The sequence below is a fragment of the Phascolarctos cinereus genome, unplaced genomic scaffold, assembly GCF_003287225.1.
Source record: "Phascolarctos cinereus isolate Bilbo 61053 unplaced genomic scaffold, phaCin_HiC Scaffold_644;HRSCAF=1278, whole genome shotgun sequence".
Classification (NCBI taxonomy): domain Eukaryota; kingdom Metazoa; phylum Chordata; class Mammalia; order Diprotodontia; family Phascolarctidae; genus Phascolarctos; species Phascolarctos cinereus.
In genome coordinates, this window is record NW_027556007.1 from 14,543 (window position 1) to 23,663 (window position 9,121).

Below are 9,121 nucleotides of genomic sequence, written 5' to 3' on the forward strand. Positions count from 1 at the left end.
CAAAAGAGTCTTGAGAGACAATTGGAGGCCACTTAACTAGCTGGCCCAATGGATTGAGCATCAGGCCTGGAGTCAGGAAGACTTATCTTTTGAATCGGAGTATATCCATTTCCTTTGCTACATAGATCTAAGTGGTCATAAGCTGTCTCTGGAGACATAAATTAGAAGATAATGAAGAAAGTGTTTCACATTTAGTACTCACATATTAGCATCACAGAGTGCATATTTATTGGTTCATATTAATTTTCTGATGTATGGTGCAGATTGGTTTGAGGGTATCCAGGTATCATGCAGCTTTGCTTGTACCAGGCTATCTGTAGCAGCCATTTTTCAGACAGTGGTTCGTATATTCCACTGGAGTCTTAGAACCTCTATCTTTGGCTCTTACAATATTCATACTTATTTGGGGTGTCCCTGTTCAAGTCTTCTGACCTTGAACTAATCACTTCCACTTTCTAAGTTTGACTTTCCTATTTTAAAAAATGAATGTTGAAATGCTGGAGCTACAAGCGACCTTAGAACAAATAATATAGAATGTGGGCACAGAGAAATGACCCTAAGAATATCTTTTAGAGAATTTTAGTACAATGGTCTTATTTTATAGTTGATGAAACTGTCGCTCAGAGGGGGTAAAAGAGTTACTCAAATCACACAGCAAATCAATAGCAGATCCCCAAAGAAAAGTTAATTACCTTTTAACATCAAATTTTTTGTTCTTTCTAATGTATCAATATGGACCCCCAGAGCCCCCATACAGTATTAACTATTCAAATTCTCTGATGTCAAACAAAATATTAGACTCACCTCTGTTCCTTCTAATTGATCATCTAAGAGAGAGAAGAAGGAGATTCCAAAGAATTCTTCTATGTATCAGAAACACATTATCCTAATCTTAGTAAACCATAACATGAATTAGGTAAACCTTTTTTTCCTTCCTAATTTCATCCTGGACAAGACTAACTAGGGTCAGGAAACGGATACAAGTTTTAGTATGGCCTTCGTCAACAGTACTAAGGGTTGATACTCACAAGGGAGAAGGGTTGAACTTGGTTGTCTAATACTTCCACTGAACCAGTTCATAGTCCAGAGGAAGTAGAATCATAAAGTGTGAGAGCTGGAGGGCTGCTAGAATATGGAACAGAAAATGTGAGAGGTAAAAGGGCACCAAGAATGTAGAACATTAGAACCTGACCTCAGAATATAGATTTAGACAACTAAAAATATAGGTTTAAAAAGATATATGCAGGATAGGAGCAGCTCGGTGGCTCAGTGGATAGAGCTCTGGTCTTGGGGTCAGGAGGACCTGAGTTCAAATTTGGCTTTGGACATTTGACACTTACTAGCTGTGTGACCCTGTGCAAGTCACTTTATCCTGATTGCCTCACCAAAAAGCAAAAAAAAAAAAAAGGATAAACACAGGATACAAGCAAGCCCAGGTGAAAAAGGATGATTATAAAATATAGGAAAGACCTGTAATAACAGCACTGGGAATGCTAAAGATTGCAATGAGCTGAAGTTAATAGGGAAAACAAAAGGCTTTTGCTTGTGTCTGTGTTCTCTAAGTTATTTTATTTAAAAAAAAGTAGGATCAAATAAGTCAATCACTGAGTCAACTAGCATGTTGTGCCAGCTGGTGTCTGAGGGAACAGAGTGTTGGGCCTGGAATCAGGAATATCTGAGTTCAAATCCAGCTTCAGACACTTCCTAGCTGTGTTACCCTGGGCAAGTCAGTTATCCTTGCTCTGTCTGACAAAAGGATCCACTGGAGGAGGAAATGACAAACCTTTCAGTATCTCTGCCAAGAAAACTTTATGGAACAGTTATGATTTATAGGGTCATGAAGAGTTCAGACATGTCTGAATGAGTGAATAACAGCAATGTGTGCCTGGGGAGACAAAAAAAGATAAAAGACAATCCCTGGTCCAAGGCACTCACAACATAATGGAGAAGACAACACGTAAATCACTATGAACAAACAGGATAGATTCAGGATAAACTGGAAATGGTCATCAGAAGGAAGGGAATGAGATTAAGAGTAGAGTGAGTAATGGCTCAGGGCAAATGGAGAAGCTAATGTATGACAACATGAAAACAGAGAAGCTCAACTCTCAAGTTGCTTTAATTTTCTTAGACTATGAGAATGATTTATAGATTACAAAGGACATGACCAAAATGGTTAATAGGAAGTTGATAAGCAAAATACCTCAGGACATCATAATAGATGACTTGACTTTACCTTGATGATTTCAAGACAGCCTGGTAAAGTTCATCCTTAGGAACTGGAAGAATGTGCATTCAGTAAAATATAAGCTCTTTAAGGACAGGGACTATTTGTTTTGTGTTCATGTCCCTAGTCCCTAGCAGAGTGCTTTGCACCATTAGGTGCTTGATAAGTGTTTCAGTTTAAGTGACCTAAGTGTAATTGCTGCGCTATTCTCAATGATCTTTGAAAAACTGTGCAGGATGGGACATTATGAGCCCTTGTTAACCTTCCACTGACCCTGACTTTGTAATTGGGGACTACAATTTATATGTTGATGCCTTCTGAAATATCCTTTTTTCCTAGTACATCAAAGTAGTGCACTGTCATGATCTGAACCTTCCCTCTACCCCAGCCATATATAAGAATAGCCACACCCTTGGAGTCACTAGTACCCAAAGTGTTCTATCTCTATAATCTATAACTCTAAAATTCTTCTATCTAACCCTATCCTCATTGCTTTACTTATCTCTACCTCATCCTTTCTAATGTATTTTTCATTCTCACCATAACCTCTAATCACTCCACTCTGTGCTTTATTCGGGGACCATGCTGTTATAGATGCACTTTCATTCATGGAAAATCTTGGCCTCATAGTTAAGAATTCCAACTTCAGAGTTTCATGTGCTCTTGAATCCTTGAATCCTTTGTCCTATTGCTGCATATCTCTTTCCTAACCTCACATCTGAGTCAATTTTGCCTTCTGCCTTTTCCACTCCTGTTCTCATGCTGCAGAATATTGCTAGATGAATTCATACAACTGTTCTTACTGGTTCCAATACCAAAGAGTAATGCCTGTTTCTCAGACTCAGATGGTTTTAGTGGGGGAGAAGAACTTAAGGCCTGTTCCCTTACAACAGGTATATCACTGAAGGTTGTAAACAGAAGAGTCACCAGGATTTTCCTAAAATGGGCAGAGGAAAAAGACTAGGTAGTGATATTGAAAGGGCTTTTTGAATGCGATAAGGGTCATCAAAGAGCTTCCCTTGCACTAAATATTTGGCAGGAAGTCTATACGTGACTCATAGTTTCTCCCAAACACTTCCTTTACACATCATCAAGACCCTCTGAAATGTTGCCAGCAATCAGATAGTGCACTGAACGGGAAGGCAGAAAATAAATGTGAGACGTCGGCCAGGCGGAGCAGTAAAGACTGAGTCAGTTTATTCATCTGAGGGTAAAGGATATATAGAGAAAATCTAGCCTAACTTCAAAGAGTGTTTCCCGTGAGACACTCCCCAAAACATCTGCTGAGGATGTGACAACATACATTTCCTCGTTATGAGGGTTCCTAGATTGGGTTGTAGTTTCCAAGGCTTTCCCATGTGCCTTGGTGCCACCTGCATAGAGGAGTGAATGTGTAAATCTAAGGTTCAAAGAGTGAGAAGGAATGTCTCAGTAGCCTCCCTTGCAGGGAGAGATTTGGAGAGCCCTGGTTCCTAAATGATTGAGCCTTGTGGGTTAAGCCTGGACAAGAGGCAAATTCTGTCCTGGATGTTAAACCCAGATCAGACTCTTAGAGCCGGCCCTCAACTCAGAAACAAGTTCCCAAGTGTCCTCCATGTAGAGAAATGGAATCATCCAAGTAAGTTTAAGGTGTCTGCTCATGTGTCTGAACCTCATAATACAATGAAAATGAAACTTCAAAATGAAACAGGATCAAGAAGAACACCAGATACAGGAGAAAGAGAATAGGAAGAGCAGGAGAAAGCAATGGCAAATCCAGGATGCAGCTTAGAGAGATGCAGAGGGTGCACAAGGAGGGGAAGAAATGGGAGGTTGTTGAGGGAAGGACTTCAGACAGTAATAGAAAGGGGGAGAAATGCTTTTTTGCAGATAATTTACTTATTTTTATATGGAATATGCAGGGATTCAGAGAAGCAGTTCAAATGAACATGGTAGTGTTGACTTCTCAGGAATATGAATTTGAAAAGCAATTCAATGAGAACAAAGCCATCCAGTCGATGCAAGAGAACTGGAAGAAAATCGTTCTTATTTTCAGCTCTGTATGCTGCCTTTATATTTGGTGGTCAGCACCTAATGAACAAATGGGCAAAGTTGGAAGTCAGGAAGCCACTTGTACTGTGGTCCCTGAGCATTGCAGTCTTCCATATAGGGTTAGGGTATAGTTGTTGCTCTTCAAACTGGTGCTTATATTGTGTACATTTTGATGACCAAAGGCCTGAAGCAATCAATTTGTGATCAGAGTTTTTACAATGGACCTGTCAGCAAATTTGCGTCTTTTGCATTTGTATTAAGCAAATCACTTGAATTTGGAGAAACTATTAATTATTTTTCAAAAACAGAAACTCATCTTACTACATTGGTGTCACCACATCACTGTGCTGCTCTATTCTTGCTACTTTTAGAAGGACATGGTTGGTTCATGACCATGAACTATGAAGTGCATGCAGTAATGTATTCCTACTATACCTTGCAAGCGGTGGGGTTCCAGGTCTCACCGAAGTTCACCATGTTCATCACCTTGTTTCTGATTACACAGATGTTGATGGGTTGTGTAGTTAACTATCTCGATTTTTCCTGGATGCAGCAAAACCAGTGCCGCTCTCATATTCAGAACATCATGTGGTCCTCACTCATCTATCTCAGCTACTTTGTGCTCAGGGTCATCAAGAAAAGAAAAAAAAACTAAACAAAATAAAATGGCACCAGGTATCATATATATGGTCCAGCTAAATATAATAATATTAATAATTAAAAAGCAAGCTTGGCAGCTTAGGGGTAACTAGGTTGATGTAACCCAATAAATGTATGATCCTTTTGTGGTGAGGACTCCTTGAGTTCAACTCCATCTCAAAGAACTGCTGCTAAGAGACACCATCCCTCTCATACCTGTCAAGTGTAGGAGGAAAAATGAAGAAAGAAAGAAAGAAAGAAAGAAAGAAAGAAAGAAAGAAAGAAAGAGAGAAAGAAAGAAAGAAGGAAGGAAGGAAGGAAGAAAGAAAGAAAGAAAAAGAAAGGAAGGAAGAAAGAAAGGAAGGAAAGAAGAAAGGAAGAAAGAAAGAAAAAGAAAGAAAGGAAGAAAGAAAGGAAGAAAGAAAGACAGGAAGGAAGGAAGGAAGGAAGAGAAAGAAAGTTATTAACAAATTTTATGAAAAAAGTATTTGGTAAGCATCATATTTCCCTAAAACAGAAGACTTTTACTCAAAACCAAACCAAAAAAAGTATTTTTATATACTGTCTATTCTTTTTCAACACTAAACTTCAGCCAACAAAAAAAAAAAAGGACAAAAAGGTTGGAGGTGCAGGGGGGTGTGCGTATAAAACCAACACTTTGGCAGAAATGAAAACTTTCCTTGTGAAAGGTTGGCAGTTTTAGACTAAAATCAAAAGGTATTTAGAAGGTTTCTTTAAGTGAACATGAGCCACAACTTGATAAGTAAGAGAAAAGCTTGATGGTTCCCACCGCAATCTAGAATTTGTGTTCAACCCTTGATCAGGTTTTCAAAATGAGGAACAAAACATGACTGCCCATTTCTAAACGAGAGAGAATTTGTCCAAGGGCATGTCCGATGGAAGTCTGTTGATTTCTATTATTGCACAGGATAAAAGAGATTCATCTTTGTTCTTTTACCAGAGACTTTTAAAAAGAACTTTGGAGGGGAGGGGAAAAGAGACAGAAGAAGAAGAAGAAGAAGAAGAAGAAGAAGAAGAAGAAGAAGAAGAAGAAGAAGAAGAAGAAGAAGAAGAAGAAGAAGGCGGCAGCAAAACCACAACCAAATTATATGAAAATTGGGGGGACAAGATGGTGGAGTAAAAAGGTAGTTGCTCTCACTCTCCCTATCAACCTCTGAAAACCAGAAAAACCCCCCAAAAAAAACCTGGAACATCTGAAGTAGAAGAAAGTTGGGGAGTAGCAGTGCAGCAGCCCAGCAAATGGGTCTCCCAGTGCCTCAGCAAAAATAAGGGTAATAGCACTACAAAAGGCCCTGGGCGGATAAGTATCCTGCACCATTTATCTGAAAAGAGCAGAAGAAAGCAACCTAAAGTCTTCCTAAAGTCCAAGCATGGCTGATACCAGCCAAACACAAGGTAAGCTGTGAGAACCTCCAACTGTCAACCAGGAAGAGATCCTGAAGTCCAGGTGGTAGAGCAGGCAAACACCAACACCTGGACCTCATTGAGGTTGGGAGGAACTGGTGGAAACCAGCTCAGAAAACCAACAGGTGCCTCGGTACTCTACCTCAAAGGAATCTCCCAGTGCATTAGCAGAAACGAGGGAGACAGCACTGAAAGGGGCCCGAGGCAGATAAACACCCTGTAGCACCCATCGAAAAGGAGCTGAAGAAAGCTAAGGAAAGGGAAAGCAGACAACCTAGAACTGCCTGAAACTTCCAGCTTTGCTGATTTCAGCTCAACATGAGGTAAGCTGCCAGGATCCTACAGCTTCCAATTGCCAACATAAGAGGTCCCAGCACACAAAGCCAGTGACCAATATGTAGGCTCCCAACAAAAGAAGCTTGGCTCAGTGCACTCTGTTCCCCAGCAGAAGAGGTCAAACTCTTTAAAGGCCAGGGAATAAAGAAACACCACGAGTAAAAAGATACGTACCATAGATTCATACTATGAGAAGAGTGGAGATCAAGACAAAAACTTTGAAGAGGACAACAATGTCAAGAAACCCACATCTGCAACATGAAAAGGGAATATGAACTGGTCTGAAGCCCCAAAAGCCTTCTTAGAAGAGCGTAAGAATGATTTTAAAAGTCTAATGAGAGAGGTAGAAGAGTCCTTCAAAAATACAATTGGCCAATTGGAAAAAGAGTACACTGAAGAAAACAAATCCCTTAAAAATACATTTGGCCAATTGAAGAAGGAAGTACAAAAACTAACAGCTGAAAACAATCTGTTAAAAACTAGAATTGGACAAATGGAAAGTAATGACTCTATGAGAGAGCAAGAATCAGTCAAACAGAAACAAAAAAAAAATGAAGAAATGGATGAAAACCTAAAATATCTCATCGGTAAAATAACCAACCTGGAAAATCGATCCGGGAGAGACAATTTAAAAACCATTTGACTACCAGAAAATCATCCCACCACCAAAAAGCAGAGGACTCAGGGATGAATTTCCTTATGCTACTGATGTTAGGATATGGGCAAGATCCCATCTCTTTCTAACCTCGTCTTCTTAATTATAAAGAAGGGTTTTTATCTCTAAGGTTCAGTTAACAGGTTCAGTGTCCTGTATGATCCACAGGACACTGTGAGTAGAGGAATGGGAAGATTTCTAAAAGAGTCAACCTCTCCCTCGTGCTAAATGAGGGCAAGGGGCAGAGATCCTTCTCACTGAAGAAAAGAATTGCCCCTATAGGCAGGAAAGTGCATTATTTCCCCTTTAGAAAAGTCCTCAAGTCTGCATAGGTTCCCTCCATCTAAATTGTCAGTAAATGAGGAATATTTCCCACTCTCATGGGAAAAAAAAAACAATCTCCATCCCATGAGTCCATATGCCGTACTTTCCTACCTCTGTACCTTTGTCCATATCATTCCCTATGCCCACAATGCCCTTCCATCACTAGATCAGTAAAAGTCTTCTTCATCCTTTTAGACCTCACTCAATAAATGTCACATCTTCCAAGATGGCTTGCCATAGCACCTCATTTGGAAGTAATTATTCCATCCACAGGTCTCAAACAGCACTTTGTGGACACTTCTGTTCTTGTATGTTAGAGTGGTTGACTCTAACAGGATGGGAAGCTCCTGGGGGCAGGGCCCAGGCTGTACTTACTTGATTACTTTTGTCACCGCCCAGGCTTTCCATAGAGTGGGGGCTCTACTGGGTTACACTGACCATGATGAGACCTCCTGTGCTTTAGGAGGAACCTCATCTTTTGGGTTCTTGGTAAGCTGCTCCTCCCCCAGCCCTTGGATGGTGGCAGTGACTGCAGACTGCTGGCAGCCACTCTGCTTCTTCTGGCTCATCTTCCCCAGGCTCTTAATCCAAGGGCTACATCTCACAGGCCCATTTGCCCCCAGAGCTGTCTGTCCCCTCACAAGAGTCTTGGGAAGCAGTCAGTGAGATGATTGATGATTCTCAGACAGATTCTCTCCTCTCACTGCATTGTAGAATCTACCTTACTTAGGACACAATTCCTGCAGACCCAGGTCCCCTTGTCCAAGCAGGATTTCTGACCAGGTGTAGTTCCCCTTCACTCTTACCCCGACCTCCTCTCCCAGCGGTCCCAACATTTCCAAGTACAGCAAAAGTGAAATGGCTTGGGAGCTTCTTCCCGTAGAAACTACTGTCCAGTCGGGACCCGCTCTCCCCACACTCATCTTTCTTTTCCCCCATTCTGAGTTCAGTGTGGTGGGCGCTAGGAGGAATGGCTTTTCTTGCCGCCTCCAGGCTCTCAGGCCAAGCGAGACCCCACTTCTGAACCTCTTCCTCCATCGCTCTTTCTGCTGCTGTGCACCTCTCCTGGTTCCCAGGAAGTGCCCAGCGCGCTCACTCTGTCGCATCGTCCAGCTTCCCAGCCTGGCTCCTTGAGGCCACAGCTCTGCTCTCGGACCAGGAGCTTGGAGACCACAACAGGCAGCCCTTTCCGCCCCTACCCCACCTCACCCCCGTTTCAGAAAGGAGTGCCCCCGCCCTCGCTGCGATCCGCTCAGCTCAGAGCCTGATTTGCCCAGTGGCTGTTGAAGTTTAAAATCCATGAGAGGGAGGGCAGTGGGGGTCAGAGGATGTAGTCGAGAACCGAAGACACGCAGGGACTGGAGTTTGGCTTTCTTGGCTCACGTTTAAAGGACCCAGCTCAGCTTTCGGTTTCTTTTCCCAGAAACAGCTCCGATTCTCGCTAGTAGAGCAGGCCGCCACAGCTTGCTTCTTGCCCTGCCCAT

The 9,121-nt window shown here is 41.8% G+C and overlaps 1 pseudogene; it reads left to right on the forward strand.

Annotated features, from left to right (window-relative positions):
* The first annotated feature begins 4,140 nt into the window (after positions 1-4,140).
* LOC110204581 (very long chain fatty acid elongase 6 pseudogene) lies at positions 4,141-4,924 on the forward strand (annotated as a pseudogene).
* The last annotated feature ends 4,197 nt before the right edge of the window (positions 4,925-9,121 follow it).